Below are 19826 nucleotides of genomic sequence, written 5' to 3'. Positions count from 1 at the left end.
ATGGACATCAGTCTGAAGAAAGGTCTCGACCCAAAACGTCACCCATTCCTCAACCCATACGTCTCTCCAGAGGTGCTGCCTGTTCTAATGAGTTACGCCAGCATTTCTTTTCTACCCAAGGGCAGGATTGAACTCGGGTTGCTGGAACTGTGCAAGCGCCTTCCTGCCCTTGAGAAAATGGTGCTGTTTTATGAATGAATTGCAGGTCATTCCGAACACCATTGACATTTCCAATAATTCCATATTTTGCAATGAGCCTTTGTTTTACCAGAGATATTAAAAAAAATTATATTTATGAAGCGATATTTTAATTTTAGTGAGTCTTTTTATATAATTCAAATCCATGACAACTCAGTGCTCCTTAATCAGTTTTTCTTAACATGTTGAAACATTTTTTTAAAAACTTGCTTTGGATAGATCGTAATTTTATCACGCACTCTTATGCATCCAAACAATTAGCACAGTATATAACGTCTGATGCCTAATCTTCTTGTATTGGCTGGGGCATGGTAAAAGCAGTAAATCTCTGTGTGGTATTCTTTCCAAAAGAGTGATTTATCTGAATTCATGCCAGCCTGTGCCTCACACACGAAGCTGTATTTCAGAAAGCTCTTATCGCTCACAGTGGGAGTTTCAGAAAACCAACAGAGTTGTCTGGGGAGAGGGGCAGCTGGTTTTGGAATGTCATATCAATATCTCCATCTGTCAGGTCAGCTGAAAACTGGCATAGGATTAGAAACCTGCCGACAGAACAGTATGGAGTAGGGCAGAAATGCTTAAAGTAAAGCACAAAGGAATCTAATAGCGGGGGCATAAAACTGGACTGAAAAATTGAATCCCAAACAATGTCTGACTCAGCAAAATTCAATATAGATTGCAGAAATATTAACACTTGCAAAGGATAAGAGGTCAAATGATGGCTTAAAGTCTTCAGACTAAAGGGATCAAACATTGCAGGAAATGGTTCTATGTGTTTCACGTCCATGTAAGTAAGCAACCTTAAGTTTCTTTTACAAGCAGTTTTTGAAAGTAGTTTTCTCTTGTAACTAGTGCTATTTTATGCTTTTTGTTCCTGGTTGGACCTGCTCTTTCATTGCTTCTTATTCAATGCTTCATTTGCACCTGAGATAATTCCGGATAAGGCCATCAATCAAAGGGAGAAAATGACAGGACAACTTCCCTCTCAGGAGATCCTCTCGCTTTCTGACAGCCGGGTGTTCTTCCAGCGCTCCTGTGCTATTTAAGAGCCTCACCCTGAGAGCCCTTCTCCTTGTCGGCAGCAGCGGTATCTGACTATATCTTCTCATCGGAGAAGTCCAACTTTCTGCAGAACTGACTGCTGATTGACTGGATTTCTGAAGAGAGTTGAGGGGAAAACATTGCGCTACATCTACAAATTTGAGGAATAAAAAGGAAAGATAAATGACCCACAACATCACCGATGTATTAACATGAACATAAATCACTTCAAACGTAGCTTTAGAAGATATATGCAGGCCAGGTGTTGCCCTCGCTTTTTGTGATCGCTGTGCCCTTGTCAGGAGCGATATTCAAAAGATCCAATCCCAAAATATTTGCCGCAGTTGTTGTACACAGCATGCAACCGTTCCAAAAGTACTGGAATGTTTGGAGACATAACCATTCTTATTCCATTAGTCATTTAATTCCTATGCAAATTTCCTTTATTACCAGATATTTTACTGAAGGCATGAAGACAAGCTGTTTGTGTATACTCAGGACATAAGGCTGCGTGTAATTATATGAAAGCATTTAAGAAATTTGTAACCAATTCCTCGCTGCTACTTTGATTTTAGCATTATCATATTTAAATTAAGTGAGTTAAAACTTCTAAAAAAGAGAGGATATTGATATTTAATGATAACATTTGCCATGCTAATTTACAGCCTACAATTTTATTTTAAATTCTATGTTCTTCTTAACTTTGCTGTTTTGCTTGAGGACTGAACAGAGGTGTTAACTAACAGAGGTTGGTTTAGTTTAGTTTAGAGATACAGCACGGAAACATGCCCTTTTGCCCACTGAGTCTGCACCGACCAGTGATCCCCGGACATTAACACAAGCCTACACACACCAGGGACAATTTACACTTATACCAAGTGTACAAACCCAAGCGAATTAATCTGTTTCCACACTGTATAGCTCCGTGACTCTATGACTCCAATATATGTAATGGTGCCTCGCTATGACAATCAGTGGATTAGATATATGAGAAACAATCCACTGTGTCCTAGTTTAGGCATGCAGTAGTTAATTGAATAAGAACATTTTTTAATGAATTCAATTCACAATAAAAGGTTTGGTCTTGATCATTGTCAACTGTCTGATAATCATTACAACTTTGGCACAATGCAGAATCTTCTTAATTGAGATAGAGACACATCTTAAATTCTGTGCATATAAAACCATTCCAGGCAGCAATGTTCCAATTATATGTTCTTATTAGGTTGTTCTTCAGTATAATCACCTTTGGATGGTGGCGTGCTTGAATTGAAAATGGGGTGTGAATATGCTCATCATTTGAAAAGTACAAAACTAACTGAAGCCAACTCTTTAAGTTATATATTATAAAATCTCTGAGGAGCTTTATTATTATTGTTGTCATTGTAAAGGTTACGCGGAACAACAGCTTGAACTGAAGTAAAGCTTATGAAGATTTTAGGACAGAATTAATTTGTTGTCTTCCTTTCATCCACATACGATGATGGATATGCTTCTTTAAAACCTCTGTGAAAACATTATCACCGGCTACATTTCCTAGATAACAATATCCTGATACTGCAAAGACAGAGTATGCCATAAGTGCAACAACTGAAAGAGTGTTTGGCTTAAAATGTCATCTGATCTATGGTTCTGTGGCCTTGATTGTGGTGTTGGGATCTACAATGTAGCTGAATCCACTGAACGTCATGGTGAGGCACCATTACACATATTAGGGTCATGGAGTCACAGAGCCATACGGTGTAGAAACAGACCCTTCGGCCCAACTTGCCCACACCAACTAACATGCCGCATCTGTACTAGTCCCACTGCCTGCTTTTGGCCCATATCCCTCTAAACCAATCCTATCCATGTACCTGTCTAAATGTTTAAAAAACCTACCCCACACATCTCCTTTAAACTTTACCCCTCTTACCTTAAAGCTATGCCCTCTAGTCTTTGACAGTTCCGTTGCCACCTTCCCTTAGCTAACAATGATCTATTCTACATTTCCCCTGATCAACGTCCCCCCTGACTCTCAGTCTGAAGAAGGTTCTCGACCTGAAACGTCACTCATTCCTTCTATCCAGGGATGCTGTCTTTCCCGTTGAGTTACTCCAGCATTTTGTGTCTATATTTGGTGTAAACCAGCACCTGCAGTTCCTTCCTACACGCCAAGTTTGTCCACTTGTCCACAAGTCTCTCCTTGTCCATAATACCCTCTAATCCAGATAGCATTCTGATAATTCAATAGCGAATTATGAGATTCTTGATAACATCATTTCTTTTAGGACAATTGGAAACTTCTTCCTACTGTGAATGTCAAGAATTCATCAAAGGCATTGAAAGTGGATGTTAATGAGACTTCCATCTTGGCAACTGTATGTAGTCTATCTTACACTGCCTTACAGCAAAGAACCATGAATAAAGGCTTTCTAGATCGGCATCCTAATCCTAAGAGGTTAGTTTATCATTCTTCCATGCTTATTACACTAATTGGCCAAAGCTAAGGACTGCTTTCCCGATGCACATTTTGTGTTCTTTATCAACAGAAATTCTTCTGTTACAATGGACTTAAAATAGCAAAAGACAGCAGCTGTTTCTGGTGGCGTACCTATGAGTTAGATCACAAGCTATGGATTTCTTTGGTAAGTTTCTCTGATTTCTCATGAATTAAATTTTCCCCGCAGACTGGAAAGGCACTTTCACACAGTCAAAAATGCTGGGAGCTTTTCATTGTGGTGGGAAAAGTAATACAATAGTTCAGGTAGACACAAAATGCTGGAGTAACTCAGTGGGTTAGCGTTTGAGTTTGAGTTTAGTTTGAGTTTAGTTTATTGTCGCGTGTATGGAGGTAAGGTGAAAAACCTTTGTTGCTTGCTAACCTGTCAGCGGAAAGACAATACATGATTACAATCAAGCCATCCATAGTGTAGAGATGCATTATATAGGAATATCATACACGTGAATAACATTGCGTGCAAAGTCAGCATCTCTAGAGAAAATGAATAGGTGACATTATGCATCAAGACCCTTCTTCAGACTGAGAGTCTGGGGTGAGGGAAACGAGAGATATCAAAGGACAAATGGAAGACAATGATGAATCACAGCGAGATTGGAGAGAGGATGAGAATTTCATCAAAGTTGACATACCTTGAGGAGATTTCGCAGTGGAGCAGACAAAATGTGTAGGAAGGAACTGCAGATGCTGGTTTACACCGACGATGGACAAAAAGCTAGAATAACACAGCAGCAGGTTATGATAAGAGATCTTTTCTATGCCAATGATATTGCACTAGTTGCCCCAGACGGAAAAACAACTTCAGTAGCCTGTATTAAAGGAAGAATATGTTATATATTTTATTGGTTAAGATAGGAATTTCAAAGCAAACATTGTGACTACTAAAATCATTACAATAACATCTAATCCATTTTAGGCATTGTCTAGGCAGGTGGAAAGAATTGAATAACTTTCTCAATGACCAAGCAAGCATAAATCATCTCCGGAACGAAGGAGGTACTGTTAGGAGCATGTCAGTGTGTTATACAGGTTGTCATAAAAGATCAGATAGAAGCTGTAGTATGTGTGAATGCCTGGCAGATACATTGATAAGAAGAATATCTTGAAGATTTAACTTTGGTAGTATGCTCTTTGGTTGATTTCTGATAACTGTCATTTTATAAGAAAGAAATTATTTGGAAACATAAGGATATTCAATTTCTTATGTTATTTCATAAGAATAATTGTGATGCCCTTGTTGTGTACCTTTCTCAGAACCAGAGTCACTGAATTGTTACAGTAGAGAAAACATCTTTCAGCTCATCAAATCCCTATTGACTCCATGTAGAACAACCTTTTCAGTCCATTCCCCATTTCTATTCTGTTAACCCTACAAGCTATTTTCTCTCAAGAGTCTATTCAATTTGTATATGAGAGACGATTGATTCTTCTAGAAAGATAATCAGCAACAAAGTGCATCGTAAGCACTCGGTGTCTCTCAATCCTCCCCTGCACTTTTGCCGGCCACTTTAAATTTGTATCCCCTGAGCCCTGAATCACCTGCTGTGTGAAAAGCCTAGATCCTTTACGTTAAGCCGTGTCAAGATTAAGACATTGGGTTGATTCAATTTCCATTTTAAAAGCCCATGGCCATTTCATGAGACTGGGAGAAAAATTCCAGAGAAACATGTCATAATTTGGATGCAAAATTAAAGCAGCTGGGATTGAGTAAATCCAATGCAGCCCACACAATCTCCGTTCAATGTTAATGTTCCCCTAAATAATAAAAACAGAAAATGCTTTTAGTTTTTTTTAGTTTTGAGATACAAGCCCTTCGGCCTACCGATTCTGCACTGACCAGCGATCTCCGCAAATTAACACTACCCTACACACACTAGGGACAACTTTTTAAAACATTTATACTAAGCCAAATAACCTACAAACGTATGCGTCTTTGGAATGTTGGAGGAAACCGAAGATCTTGGAGAAAACGCATGCAGGTCACGGGGAGAACGTACAAACTCCATACAGCCAACACCCATAGTCAGGATCAACCCTGCTGCGTATTTGGCGATGTAAGGCAGTAACTCTACCGGTGTGCCAACCCATTTCTGTTTTTTATATCAAGCTTCCTTTGAGCTTGAAGGGAGATCTGATGGAAGTATGTACAATTGTGAGGGGCATAGATATGGAGGACAGTCATGTATTCATGTATTGTCTTTCCGCAGAACCTTTTTTCCAAGGTGGAAATGTCAAATACTAAGGGCCATAGCTTAAGCAGAGAGGAGCAACATTTGTAAAGGAGACCAGACCAAGCGGGACCCGTTACGCCTGGTTCCTCCAACTCAATATTCCACCACTCACCCATTCCCCCATGCAACCCGTTCCCCCAATGCAATATTCCACCACTTACCCATAGCCCCAAACTGCGCAGGCACGGTTCATTTCCCCTCATCCCCTAGCACTCCCAGCCCCCCCTCTTCACCATCCCTCTTCTTTCCCCTCTCCTCCTACCCTCACCCACTCCCTCCCTCACCTCTCCCTCCCTCTCTGTTCCCCTACCCTCAGTCACTCCCTCCCTCCATAACCCCTCTCTGCTCCCTACCCCCCTCCTCTACATCTATCCCCCAGCTCCCTCACTCCTCATCTCTCCCCCTATCTCACTCCCCCACTGAACACATTGTTTAAATAACATTTCTCCTCTTCCCCTTCCCCACTCCCCCCCCCACCTCTCCCTCCCTCTCCTTTCCCCTACCCTCAGATGGCACTCCCCCGAAGCCAATCAATCGAACCCATGTGGGGGGAGAGGGGGAGGGCGATGGCACTCCCCAGAGCCAATCAATCGACCCCACATTGGGGGCGGCGTCGGTATTCACCTCGGCAACATCCCACCCACCCACAATAAAAATCTCGATTTTTTTAATAAATTAAACCTCTCCCCTATTCCAACTCCCCCAAAATGAAAACCGCTTTTATTTTGTAAATGAAACCTCCCCCCAAGAATTTGATTAAAACGGATTTTATTTTAAACCTCACTCCCTCCCTCCGTCCATAACCCCTCTCCGCTCCCTACCCCCCCTTGAGGTGGAAGCTGCTGCTCCCATTGTGATGTAATTGTGGGCTGAACACCGCTCAAGGGCAGTTTATGTAAATGAGATCCCATTGTGATGTCATTGTCGGGTGGAGAACTGCTCACAGGCAGTTTATGTAAATGAGATCCCATTGTGATATCATAGCTGACACTGCATTGTTCAAGTGATTCTTTCTCAAACTGGATATTTAAAGTAAAAAATGTGAATAACTTGTAAAATATAACATCATTGTGAACAAAACTTGATAATAAGACACCACAAGACAATTGTGAGTAAGGCGATCCAAAAATTGTAGCGCTATCGTGTACCGTTTTGCCGTAGTTTCCGGATAACATACACACACATCCACACACGCAGACACACACAGGGTCCCTGTCACATAGGAGGCCTGGTCCCCCAACGCAACCCGTTCCCCAATGCAATATTCCACCACTCACCCGTTCCCCCAATGCAACTCGTTCCCCAACGCAATATTCCACCACTCACCCATAGCCCCAACTGCACAGGGGTGGCTCATTTCCCCTTATTCACACTCCCTTTATTAAACTTTAAAAAAATCCAATTGCACTTGGTGCCAGGAAAAAAAGTCCAATTGTGCTTGCTGCCAGGACTCATTGTTCTGGGATTTGCAACATTGTAGAGGGCAGGGCCATAATCCCATTGTGACGTCAAAGGTGTAACTGCCATTGCAACTTCAAGTCTTTTTTCTCAAAGTGGGGTTTGGTAAAGTAAAAAATGTGAATAACGTAAAATATAACATAAATATGAATGAAACGTGATAAAAAAAACACACCACAAGACAATTGTGAGTAAGGTGGTCGATAGGTAGTGCTATCATGTACCATTTTGGCGTAGTTCCGGGAGCATGCACGCACACAAAATCACAAACATGATGAGAGTTTTAGTAATCTACTAGACTAAGTGGGACCCATTGGGTCCCAGCATCACACGGGAGGGCTGGTCACCAACGCAATATTCCACCTCTCCACCAATTCCAATACTGCTCGGGGGGGGGGGTGTCTGTTGCGCTAGTATGGGTGTTGGGGGTCGAAGGTACTGGTTTCCAGAGGGCTAGTATAGACATTGTGGGCCGTATGGATGCTTGGGCAGGCAACCAACTGTTGCAACGATTTTAAAAGTCAAGCCACGGCAAACAATTGGGCTGCAGACACCCGACCACCAAAATTCATTTTGTGAACACATACTTGTTAAAAAGGGCTGCAGCCACTTTACAGCCGCATCGAGGGGACTCACCGTGGAGTAGACGTACGTTCAGTGTTATTCGCAGCTCAGAGAGCCATCATTGACGGAAAAAATCCTCCGCACTCATATGGCGGAGGGAGGCTCTGAGCGAGGTGGCTAAAAATGACGACCGTAGGTGGCGGCGTTCTCTTGGAAATCGCAGCACAGTCAGCCAAAAGCAGTCAAGATCAGAGATTTAGTAATATAGATACTATTACTAAAAGTCTCATCTTGACCACTTCCTGTCTAAATTTTAGAAAAATCGCTACCCTTCCCTATGATTTTTTTTACCATCTTACTCACCATCCTCCTCTCTTCCAACTGCCCAAAGGTTTTTTCCAATCGGTGAAATAATAAAAAAGTTATGAATGTTTAAAAAATCGTGAGATCAGCAGATTGGTCTTCTCGCCTGTCAGTCACCATGATGAAGGTAACGCCCCTTCCGAGGGAGGGGAATAAAGCCCCGGAGGCCGGACGTGAGTCAGTCATGCCGGAGTGAGTGTTGGGTCCAGGACTGTGAGTCTACGCTGTGAGTGGACTGAACTGTGAGTCTGCACTGTGCTGCTTGAACTGAATTGAAGGGGTGGTCTGCACTGTGTTGCTTGAACTGAATGTCGCGCTCATTCTGGAAGTCCCGCTCACTGCAGAAGTCCCGCTCTGGGGAGAGGTCGTGCTCAACCACGTGAGTAGATTCAAGAGAGTTTTACTGTCATATATATATTGTGTGGGAGTGTGTGATGGATGGTGTGAGTGTGTCAGATGGTGGGTGTGTCTGTGAGATGGAGGGTGTGTGTGTGTGTGATTGTGGGTATGTATGTGAGTGTGAGATGGAATGTGTATGTGAGATAGAGTGTGTGTGTGATGGAGGGTGTGTGTGTGATGGAGGATGTGTGTGTGATGGAGGGTGTGTGTGTGATGGAGTGTGTGTGTGATAGAGAGTGTGTGTGTGATGGAGTGTGTGTGTGTGATGGAGGGTGTGTGTGTGTGTGATCGTGGGTATGTATGTGAGTGTGAGAGGGAGTGTGTATGTGAGATAGAGTGTGCGTGTGTGTGATGGAGGGTGTGTGTGTGATGGAGTGTGTGTGTGTGATGGAGGGTGTGTGTGAGATGGAGTGTGTGTGTGATAGTGTGTGTGTGTGTGATGGAGGGTGTGTGTGTGATGGAGGGTGTGTGTGAGCCCAACAGCCATGAGTGAGTCAACTGCCAGCCCACCAGCCGTGAGTGAGTCAACTGCCAGCCCCCCAGCCATGAGTGAGTCAGCTGCCTGCCCACCAGCCGTGAGTGAGTTGGCTGCCAGCCCACCAGGCCCGCGTGACTGAGCAGCCAGCCCACCAGGCCCGAGTTGAGCTGCCAGCCCACCAGGCTCGATTGACTGAGCTGCCAGTCTACCAGGCCCGAGTGACTGAGCTGCCAGCCCACCAGGCCCAGTTGACTGAGCTGCCAGCCCACCAGGCCCGAGTGACTGAGCTGCCAGCCCAATAATCCATTTGGCCCACAATTTCCATACTAGCCCTCTGGAAACCAGTCCCTTTGGCACACAACACCCATACTAGAACCCCAGAACCTCCCCCCACTGGCCACCAATGTTGGAATTGGTCGAGAGGTGGAATATTGCCTTGGGGGGGCCAGCCTTCTCGTGTGAGCATGGGACCCAACGGGTCCCACTTAGTCTAGTATATAAATAGATGTGCAGGACGAGTTTATTACAAAGTGGTGGGTGCCCGGAACGCTCTGCCAGGGATTGTGTCCAAGCAGATTTGATCATGGCATTTGAGAGACTTTTATATAGGCACATAGATATGCAGGGAATGGAGTAATGTGGATCACATGCAGGCAGAGGAGATTAATTTAATTGGCATCACTTTCGGCACGGATTCTGTGGGCCAAGGGCCCTGGTCCTGCTACACAGTTCTATATTCCTACCCCCACAGTTTTTAATATCCATTTTTTTTCCTCCAAATATTTTCAATTGTTTATCAAATATTTGAAAAATTGAGTTTGCTTTCCAGATTATTCCAAATACTATTTGAACACAATCATCAATTCTGAGAGGCAAGAAAGGAGATGTTATGGTGGAAAGTTTGAAACAGGCTATAACTGCCCAATATTAGAATATATTGATAAAAAAAGGGGGATGGGGGGGGGAATGAGTACGCACCTGAGAGAACAAATACCTGCCCACATTACATCCCAACTGTTCTTGATACTGAGTTGGATGATCAGCCATGATCATATTGAATGGCGGTGCAAACTCGAAGGGCCGAATGGCCTACTCCTGCACCTAATTTCTATGTTTCTATGTTTCTATGATTCTAATTGAAATCACCATCAGTGCTACATCAGCAGTTGTGTAAAACAAATATCAACAAATACACTATGTACTTCAACTGTTTTAGCACCAGACAAAAGATGCAATCAGAACACTTTTCCATTATTTAATGTCTCCACAATATTACCTGTGAATGTAAATCCAAATTTAATTTGATATATGCTGAAGAAAATGCTACTGAAGAAGTATTTATAGAAATCTGTGGTCAGAACTATGATCTGATCTATAGCGTCTGAATTCTTGGACTCTATTGTGCGACAAAAAAGAGGAAAATTTCCTCAGCATGAAGCAGCATGGATCACAGATGTGCCCATAAAGACTTCAGACCAACTGGCTCCATTTTATGTTTTCAGCTGTTTTGATTAATTGTTGATACTTTAGGACAATAGAAATAACTGTTATTGAATGGGGGTTTTTTTCCCTTTATTTTTACTGTGTATGATATATAATACATTCTTAATGAGAAATGTATTGATGTTCTGACTGTATTATTCTATTAACATTATCGAAATCGAGCTGTGTTGATGTACCATGTTTATATAATCTGGAGGCTTCTTCTGGTGTTTAGCGTTACATCTCTACTTGCATTCTGGATGATTCCCTGATATCTTAAATGGTATGGAACATTTACATTTTTCACCTTGAAATTGTGCAATATGGTGCATACTGTAGCGAGTCTTTTAACTTACACTTGAATGCAATATATATGCTTTAAATTGGATTGGAGTGTTCTTGAAAGGGGGGAGGCTGTGCGATCACTGATCACTGGCCTTGGGGGTACCTGGTGAGGGAGTGGAGCAACCGAGTGGGGAGAGGGTGTGGAAGAAGGGTGTGTCCCCCTTCAACGTTTTGAAATTCGATGTATTAAAATCATGTTTTAGTGCACTGTAGAAGTATGATTTCAATGTTTTTTGTATGAAGTATTTTTAAGAGGTAACTTTTTAAGGGGTAACTTTATCCACACAAAGGGTGATGGATGTATGGAACAAGCTGCCAGAGGAGGTAGTTGAGGCAGGGACAATCCCAACATTTAAGAAAATGTTAGAATGATACATGGATAGAACAGGTTTGGAGGTATGGACCAAAAGCAGGTAGCGTAACTGGGACATGTTGGCGGGTGTGGGCAAGTTGCGCCGAAGGGCCTGTTTTCACACTGTATCACTCTATGACTACATTATACCTCCAACATGCATGAACGCTTCAAAATCAAGAGATTGAGTTTTATTGCCATATACTTAAGCATAGAAACATAGAAAATAGGTGCAGGAGTAGGCCATCGGCCCTTCGAGCCAGCACGGCCATTCAATATGATCATGGCTATTCATCTAAAATCTGTACCTCTTTCCTGTTTTTTCCCCATATCCCTTGATGTCATTAGCCCCAAGAACTAAATGTAACTCTCTTGAAAACATCCAGTGAATTGGCCTGCACTGCCTTCTGTGGCAGAGAATTCCACAGATTCACAACTCTCAGCGTGAAGAAAGTTTGTCCTCATCTCAGTTCTAACTGGCCCCCCCTTTATTCTTAAACTGTGACCCATGGTTCTGAACGCCACCAACATCAGGAACATTTTTCCTGCAGTTACAGTAAGTGAAAATCTAGCAGGCAAGCAGGATGCTTTCACCAACCACCCCCATTTGAAGTCCACTATCTTCCACCGTTTCTACCCAGTGCTTGGTACTTACTTCCAGCAGCCACTGGTTGTCCTCCAGGATGCCCCTCTCACTCTTTCCCCTTTCCTCTCTCTTCTCTCTCTCTCTCCCCCTCTCTCCCTCTCTCCCTCCCACCTCTCACTCCCCTCCTCTCTCTCATCCCCTCTCTCCTCTCCCTCTCTCCTCTCTCTCCCCCCCTCTCCCCTATCTCCCTCTCTCTCCCCTCTCTTTCCCCTCTCTCCCTCTCTCTCTCCCCTCTCTCTCCTCTTCTCTCTTTCTCCCTCTCCCCCTCTATCTCCCCCTCTCTCTCTCCTCTCTCTCTCTCTATCACACTCTCCCTCTCTCTCTCCTCTCTCTCTCTCTCTCTCTCCCCCCTCTCTCTCTCTCATCTCTCTCCTCTTTGTCTCTCTCTCCCTCTCTCTCTATCTCCCCCCCCTCTCCCCTCCCTCCTGTCTCTCTCCCCCTCTCTCTCTTTCTCCTCTGTCTCTATCTCATCTTTCACTTTGCCCCCCCCTCTCTCTATTTTCCCCCTCTCTCTCCCTCTTCCCCCCTCTCCCCATTCTCTCCTAGCCTCTCCTCCCTCTCCACCCTCTCTCCCTCTTCCCTCTTACTCCTCTCTCTCTTCCCCCACTCTCCCACCTCTCCCCCTCCCCTATCTCTGTCTCCCCTCTCTCTCCCCCCCCCCTCCCTCTTCTCTCTCTCCATTCACTCCCCCTCTGTCTCTCCCCTCTCTCTCCTCTCACACCCTCTCTCTCTCCCCACTGTCTCCTTCCTCATTCTCTCTCTCCACCTCCCTTTGAGAGTCTATCCCTTCGGTACAGAGACTCTCGTGGCAGCGGCGCATTGCTTCCGACGCCTCCGACGGTCCGGGACTTTTGCACTGTCCGGAGCGCTCCATGGCCAGAGCTGCAGCGAGGGACTCACAGCCCCGGCAAACACTCGCCAGCCCTGCTCCCCACATCTGTTCCCGCCACTGGTTCTGCTCCCATCCCTCCCCCAGCCCCGGCTCTCCAACACCCGCGGACCATGCAGTTTATCCGAGTTTTTACATTTTCATTGATCTCAGAATTTCTCACCACAGAGCGTGAGAAATTTCTGATCAGCGTGAGGGCGTGAGAGTTTGCTTGAGGGCGTGATTCTCACGCTCAAAACGTGAGAGTTGGCAGCCCTGATGTCCTCCAGGTTCAAGAACAGCTTCAACTCATCAACCATCAGACCACCCTGCACAACCCTAACCACAACCCTACTTCAACACTAAACCTCTACCTTATTTCCATAGTGGAGTTGACACCACTGTGGTTGATCTTCATACTTGGATTTTCCACTGTCATGGTCTGAGACACATTTATTTACAATAACTGATCATTTATCGAATGTGTATTGTAATGTTGTTGCCTCTAAAGTGCCTGGAGGGGGGTTTTAAAAGTAAGAATTTTACTCTTCCAGTTCATTCATAGTGCACATGACAGATAAAGGGCAGCACAGAGGCATAGTAGTAGAGCTGCTGTCTTGCAGCATCAGGGACCTGGGTTCGATCCTGACTACAGGTACTGATTGTACAGAGTTTGTACATTCCCCCTGTGACCTCATGGGTATTCTCTGGCTGTGCACTTTTCCCCCCCCCCCCCCCCCCCCCCCCCCCCCCCCCCCCCCCCCCCCCCCCCCCCCCCCCCCCCCCCCCCCCCCCCCCCCCCCCCCCCCACCCCCCCTTGACTCGTGACCATTCAGCGCACTGAGTCCAGACTGGCTCCAAGGAACCCATTTGTGTAATTCATTTTTCCCCATTCCTTATTTCCCCTTAGCTTTACACTTCACATAAATCTATCAGCCCCCCCATTTGACCTTATTTGGTGTTAATTTACTTCAACTAACTTAGCAGCAGATCTCTGGTATGTCAGAGAAAGACAGATCACTCCGAGGAAACATCTGCTGCCACAGAGGAAACATGCAAAGTTCACACAGACAGGACCCATGATCAGGATTCAACCTGGGTATCTGGAGCTGTTTGGCAATAGCACCATCTCCAACAAGGAATGATGACAAAGGTAAATGCATGTTGGAACAAAGAACTGCAGGTGCTGGGTAATACACAAAATGACTCAAAAGTGCTGATATACTGTAACTCAGCAGGTCAGGTAGCAGAACTGCGGTTGCTGGTTCATTTCCTGAAGGGGGTACCGACTCAAAACTATGTTCTCCAGGGATGCTTCCTGACCTACTGCATTTCCACAGCAGTTTGTGTCCTAAAGGTAAGATCATATTCTCCAGTCACTTGAGTGTCTCAGACAATAGGCCCATGAATAATTAGCTCACCTTCTCCCCTTGAATGTCAATTGTAACTCTCCTCCACCAAAGGTCAATGCTACCACTGCAAGGACAAAGTGTAATTTACTAAAGAGGCTTCCCCAATGTCTATAGGGATTCCAGTCCTTGCCAACAACGGTGTTAAAATGGGGAACTGTCAAGAATCAAATATGAAGTGAAATCACTTTATTATTAAGTGCTGAAGCATAGAATAAATGCTGGTTTATGCCCCAGATTGGCACAATGTGCTGGAGTAACTCAGCGCCTCAGGCTGCATCTTTGGAGATACATGATAGGTGATGTTTTGGGTCGGGAGCCTTCTTCAGACCCGACCTAAAACGTCATCCATCCTTTCTCTCCAGACACACTGCCTGACCCGCTGAGTTACTCCAGCACTTTGCGTCTATCTTTATTTTAAATGTTCCCTTTACCTTCCAATCAAGGATGGTTAAAATGACCCACAAACGCCATCCCTCCTCTGAGAAACCTTGTTACATTGCCTTGAGTTTTCACTTGCCTCACTGAAATCCCAGTCCAGCAAAAAAAAAAAGTCTGTTACATTTTGCTTGGGGACCATAAAAAACATTTGTAAGAAATGTTTACAATAGAGCGAGAAGTATTTCTTTCTGATGCTGTGCCCTAATATAAATAATTAGTCGCTGTGGGAACAGAGCAGTTATCATTAAATCTCACTCTCAGAATTCGATCTGCTTTCAGTATAACATGGGTCTGATGACTGTACGTTGTGGCTTGATAGTGCAGCTCTCAGATCAGTCAATGCAGCATAACTGCAGACTTTTAGGCATTGCCTTATCGTCCAGTTTTTCTGATTTATTCACCTACACAAATCAGCATTCCATAAGTATCCACTCACCTGTTCAACTTGGAAGAACGAATATACAAATCACACCAGAGACAAACAAAAATAATGCAAAACATTGGCAAGTACTAGTGGTCAGATATCTGACATTCCTTCGGACAATGTCATTTCTGATTGTTTGTAGGTAATTTGGAAACTGAAAGATTTTTCGGGGTCCATGTGTTCCAGAGAATTGTTTTTCGTGAATGATACAGCAGGTAGTAGGGAATGGTGTAGGGTGGGTAGGCGATGAACTTGTGCACTATTTTTAACACTTAATCAACAGTCGTCCGCCATTTAAAATAAATGTTTGCACAAGCAAGCGATACTATGTGCATTGCACAAGAGACTGAAGATGCCAGAAGCTGGAGCTAAAAAAGAGGAAGCTGCTGGAAGGGCACAATGGATCAGTCAGACTCTGTGGAAGGAAATAGTTGAGACCCTTCATCTGGATTGCAAATTAATAGTTAATGGACGCAGATCCATTGCCAGAGCGTAAATAGTAAATAGTGAAAATTAAACTTATTTATGTATTAATTTGAACTGATGTCCAATTTTCATTTCTAATTTATGTGCTCTCTTTTCAACTAAAACCTTCATTACCTCCCACCACCCAAGCACTATGATAATTTTCACTATGGAGATATTTTCACACCACTTCTCCTTCAGTGACTTCACTGAACAGGTCATAAGGGTCTTGACCCAAAACGTCACCCATTCCTTCTCTCCGGAGAAGCTGCCTGTCCCGTTGAGTTACTCCAGTATTTTGTGTCCATCTTTGATTTAAACCAGCATCTGCAGTTCTATCCTACACACGTCTTCTTCCTTGATCAACTTAGCCTCAACAACTTACCTCTGAGTTCACTGCTCAATGCACCTTTTTTAATTTCTCCCTCTTTATAACTCCCCTTCTTGTATTTCCAACCACAATCTTAATCTTAAAACCTCACCCAGCCTTGCTGCACTCATCATGTCAGTGGCAGGTCAGACCATTTATCACCACTTCCTTGCTCTTCACACATATAACTCCATTGCCTCTCCCTTTAGTTTCGAGATACAGCGTGGAAACAGGCCCTTTCTGTCTTTGCTGACCAGTGATCACCCCATACACTAGTTCTATCTTACACACTAGGGACAAATAACACAAGACAATTAACCTCCAAATATTCACGTCTTTGGAATGTGGGAGGAAACCAGAGCACCCGGAGGAAACCCAAGCGGTCACAAGGAAAACGTTCCTCAGAGGAGTGACTATGGGGTAACCATATACAGCTTCTTTAACAATTACTTCCTTCCACCGTAATATCAAAAGTGACGAAGTTTACTGAAGACTGCACAATGGTCAATTCCATATGCAACTCCTCAGAAAATGGAGCAATCCTTAGCTGTATACAGCAAGAGCATGGATGTATTCAGGCATGGGGCCAGTAAGTGAGCGTTAAAATGCAAGGATATGATCTTCTTTAATAATTGCAAATCTATCTGCCTATTCTTGAAATGGTATTAATGTTGCCAAGTTCTTCACCATCAATGGGGGGGGTCACCATTGACCTGAAACTCAACTTGATCAGCCACATAGACACTGCACGCAGAAGAGCAGGTCAGAGTCTGGTCCAGTTGAGTTTTTGGTCAACGGTAATTCCCAGGGAAATCCATGATTCATGACACCCCATGCCTTTTCCCTCTTCTACAAGACAGAGTCGGAAGGCTGGTGGAATAGTCTCAACCTACCTGGATCTTCAGCTTCAACATCGCTCAAAAAATCTAACTTCAAATTGTATTGGATCCACAATAGACTTAGCAACATATGGATTCAGAATGCAGGAGTAGGCATAGAAGAGGGAGGGTTGAGCCTGCACCGGTAGATATGATCATGGGCCATCCAAGTATCTGTACCTGCCTTCTCTGCATACCCCTCTGCTGTTTGTGATACAAATGACCAATTTAGTCCCTCTTAAATACAGTGCCTACTGGCCTCACCATGCACTCTGTGGCAGAGAGTTCCAGAGATCCACCACTAGACTGCGAAAAAAGTTCACCTCATCTCGGTTCATGATTTTCCCCCCTATCCTTAATGACAAGGACAATGGATGTCTTAGGAACACCCCAACTTCGTAGAACAATACCAATTTGCACTAGCCTGTCCACCCCTTAAGATTTGTCAAGTTGGTTTAAGTGTTAATGTCTCAATCTCCTGCCCCGCTAGAGAGTATAACAGAAATCCAGTCGCCCTACATCAGACAGTCCTGTGAAATTAGGGTTCAGAAATAAGTGCTGAACTTTCTCAGCACTTAATTATGGCAATAATGTCCATCCTATCATTGACTAGGTCGTGGGATTCAGACCATCTACCTCTTAGAAGAGCAGATTCAGATTATCTTTTAATCTTTACTGGACTTTGTTTTGCACTAGTAGATTCCCGAAATCCTATATCTAACAGGGAGGATAGTTGATTGTCCTTTTGCATAACTTTCATTCATTAGTTCTTTGTACGTTTTCATATCTCTCGTTTCCCTCACCATGGACTCTCAGTCTGAAGAAGGGTCTCGACCTGTAACGTTACCTACTCCTTTTCTCTAGAAATGCTGATTTGGCACTAAACAAAAAGCTTTTCACTGTACCTCGATAAATGTGACAATAAACTAAATGAAAACTGAAGGAAACTAAACTGAATTAATAAATAATTCTGTAACACTACTGTTGACCTTCCATATCTTTTCAATGGTCATGGTGTTAATAATTCAACCATCCCTGTATTCCACCACATGGTACAGAAACGGCTTTACATCAGTTTCTCCCGAAAATTAGGGAGGCTAAATAAGCGCTCTGCTTTTCTAACTCTCTTGATTGGCTTTAAAGAATCCTTAAGGGCCTGTCCCTCTTATGCGACTTTTCAGTGACTGTCTTCGACATTGAAGCTCGGTGGCACTTGCTTTTGCAAACCGTAGCTGGATCGACCTTTATCAGCGATCTATACTGAAACCGATAGCTGGATCGACTGTTTTGCATACACACACATTCACACACACTTTGTACGTTTTCACATCTCTCGTTTCCCACACCATGGACACAGTCTGAAGAAGGGTCTCGACCTACAACGTTACACTACTACGCCACACAGATGCACACACGCACACACAAAACGCACACACTGTACCACGATAAATGTGACACAAAACACGCACAAAACGCACAACGCACACATGAATTAATAACACACACACTGCAACACACGCACACACGCACACACGCACGCTTTCACGCACATGCTCCAATAATTCACACATCTTGTATTCACGCACACACGCACACACGCACGTTAATCCACGCACCCAGGCAAACCTCTCTGCACGCTACACACTCACACACCTTTAAAGACACACAAGGGCCTGTCACACTTACGCACTTTTCACCGACATTGAAGCTCGGTGGCACTTGCCTGAAAAACTGCGAGCTGGATCAACCATCAGCGATGAAACCGCGAGCTGGATCGACTGTCAGCACACACAAACACATCGCAAAGATGGGGGCCAAGGGAAAGCGGGGGAGCGCTGTCTGAAATTCACACGGTGCAAGACCAAGGTGATACTCGCGATGAACAGGAAGGTAAAAGACGGCTGCCAAGTCCTTTAAAAAGACGGGGGGGGGGGGGGGGAGAAGGGGGAGAAGGGGGAGAAAGTGGGGAGAAGGGGAGAGAAGGGGGGGGGGATGGAGTGGAGACACTTTTAATAAGCCAGACAACTTTCAATAAAGTTTAGCAGGCATTTAACATCACCAGTCGGTTTTCCTTGGTTCTGAAAACTCGTGCTTGTGTTTTTTTTCCCCCAGTGAACCAATTAAAATGTCCGGTCAGCAAAGGAGATTGCCTACGGCTACCTCGACTATCTATAACTACATGGCGACCCCACTACCACTGCACTGCGAGTTCAAAAGAACCATGCCGACCAATTATTACTCGCGGAAATTTTAACAGCATATTGAAACATTTTCCTCGACCAAACTGAGGCCGCGAGTATGTGGGAACTTCTCTCGAGCATGAAGGAGAGTTACACGTGGACCACGTGTCGAACATACTGCGAGTTTGTGGCGAGCTCTTCTAAACTTGCAAATTTAGTGGCAAGCTCTTCTAAACCTGCAAATTAAGTCACCATAGTGGGACAGGCCCTTTAGTGTGTTCACATACTATTAGCGATTAGACTTTAGACTTTAGAGATAATGCGAGAAAACAGGCCCTTCACCCCAACGAATCCACGCCGACCAGCGATCACCTTGTACACTAACCTGCACACACTGGGGACAATTTTGCAATCCTACAAACCTGTAAGTCTTTAAAGTGTGGGGGTAAACCGGACCCCACGCGATCACAGGGAGAACATACAAACATTGTATAGACAGCGCCCATGGTCAGATCTAACCTGGGTCGTTGGCTCTGCAAGACAGCAAATCTACCGTTGCGCCACTGTGCTGCCCTCTTTAGTTCTAGGTAATCTAATCTAGCCAATCTAGGATTCTAGGGAACTGATATTTTTATACAAGGAGTGATTTTATTTAATGTTGTTACCATTCAATATCTGAACACATGTGACTGTGTTGTCCTTGTTCATCGGGCGATAACTTATGACTCTATTTC

Source organism: Leucoraja erinacea, chromosome 21 (genome assembly GCF_028641065.1).
Source record: "Leucoraja erinacea ecotype New England chromosome 21, Leri_hhj_1, whole genome shotgun sequence".
Lineage (NCBI taxonomy): Eukaryota > Metazoa > Chordata > Chondrichthyes > Rajiformes > Rajidae > Leucoraja > Leucoraja erinaceus.
The sequence above is the reverse complement of the archived record's forward strand: the minus strand, read 5'-3'. Positions refer to the sequence as shown.